Consider the following 1,925-nt stretch of genomic DNA (forward strand, 5'->3'; position numbering starts at 1 on the left):
ATACAGAACTTTAAAGAGAATATCTGAAACTAGGTTTGTAGTTTTTAACCTCTCACTCTCAGCAGGAGCTGGGGACTCAGGGAGGTGCTGTGCTTTGAATATAACTAACACTCCCTAAACATGTGCTCCAAAAGGAAGGATAAAGGGTGCTTCTCCTAAATTCATGCCTAGGAGGAGGTAATTCAGAAGGACCTCTTAGAAAGTTTGATAAGTGTCTCCTAAATTCTGTCTGTCATAGTTTGTCATACTGTGGTGGCTTGCATGCTGTTGTGAGGCTGGAAGCTATGCCGCCAGTATCTCAAATACCAGCATAGTCATCTGTGGTGGACAGGCTTCAGCAGAGCTTCCAGACAAGGACACAGTGGGGAGAAGGATGGGGTCATCAACTTCTGAAAGAAAACAGCCATTGAAAACCTTATGAATAGCAGTGAAACACTGTTTGATATATTACTGGAAAAAATAATGAATGGCCCTGAAACATTGTCTGATATTGTGCCCAAAGATGAGCTCTTCAGGTTGCAAGGCACTCAAAATATGACTGAGGAAGAGCTGTCTCCCCAAAGTAGAGTCAACCTTAATGATGTGGATGGAGTAAAACTTTCAGGACCTTCATGTGCTCATGGCGCATGACTCAAAATGAGGAGAAATAGCTGCTACATGGATTGACTCAGTGGCTGCAATGGTGGACTTAAAGCATAGAAAGGATTCTGAGGATGGCAAAAGACCAGGCAGTATTTGGTTCTGTTGTACATGGAGTCACTATAAGTGGGAGCCAAGTCGACGGCACCTAACAACAAAATCTGGAAAATACTGTGAACTGGTGTGTGGTAACTCACCAACCCACCTGTGGTAAATGTAAATGAAGGGGAGCTGAACAAATCAGCCAGCTTGTGAAATTACTGCATTCCCACCAACAATGGGTAAAAACTGAAACTTCATGTAGAATTGACATGAACCAAAGGTTTTAGAGAGATGGTGTGATGTTATCTCAGATTCTGATCAAAAAGTCCATGGAATTCTAAGCACTAAGAAGGACGTAAGCAAAAATAAATATCATGGGATGCTTGGAAATCAAGTGACTAGGTAGGAAAGATATGCAATTATGATTTTGATGCTCAGAGTTGCTCTGACTGTGGGTGGTTAGGGGAGAGATAGGGTTTTAAAGAACCACACAATTACCCCCATGAGAGCAGGAATCAGCCTTTTATGTATTTCTAAAGCACAGACCACAGTGATACCACCAGACAAGTAAGAACTTTCCTGCTGCTACGGACTCTCCTCCTTCCCCTCCCCCAATCCTACCCCTACCATTGTATTTCACATTTAGAAAGGACCAAAGAGCAGTATAGCACTTAGTGGGGGAAAGAAATCCACAGCTCTCTCACCCTTTGAAAGAGCTTATCTTGTGTTATAAGGGAAGCTGTAAATTCAAGAGTAGTATTTTTTTTTCTTTTCTTTTCTATACTAGGCATTCTAATTACTGGGCAGGACCATTTTTACAGCCCAGAGAAGTCATGGACTGGGCTTTAGTTTCCACTCAAAGGCAGGATAAAATATTATTCCTGCAACATGTGTTGGTGTGGGCACTGGAGAGATAAATCAAGATGCTTTCTAATTATACCCTATGTGTTGCAAGTTCAGTATAAAGATTTCCTTAAGTTTTTTCCTAGGTTGAAACTTCCCAGATACCTCTTGATCATTTGATCTTTGCTTATAAGAAAATATAAAATCTATTTAGACCTAAAGACCCTAAATTATCATTTTCCAATTCATTTATGACCTTTGAACATGTTCCATAACATCTCTCTCAATTTATTTCCTTCCTTATCTAAAAAGTAAAATATGCTGTTGTTGTTGTTATGTGTCATCAAGTCGGACCTGATTCACAGAGACCCCTCCTTGGGTTTTCAAGGCGGTATCACTAT

This window comes from Orycteropus afer, unplaced genomic scaffold (assembly GCF_000298275.1).
Source record: "Orycteropus afer afer isolate SDZICR_OR568_19922 unplaced genomic scaffold, OryAfe1.0 scaffold00161, whole genome shotgun sequence".
Lineage (NCBI taxonomy): Eukaryota > Metazoa > Chordata > Mammalia > Tubulidentata > Orycteropodidae > Orycteropus > Orycteropus afer.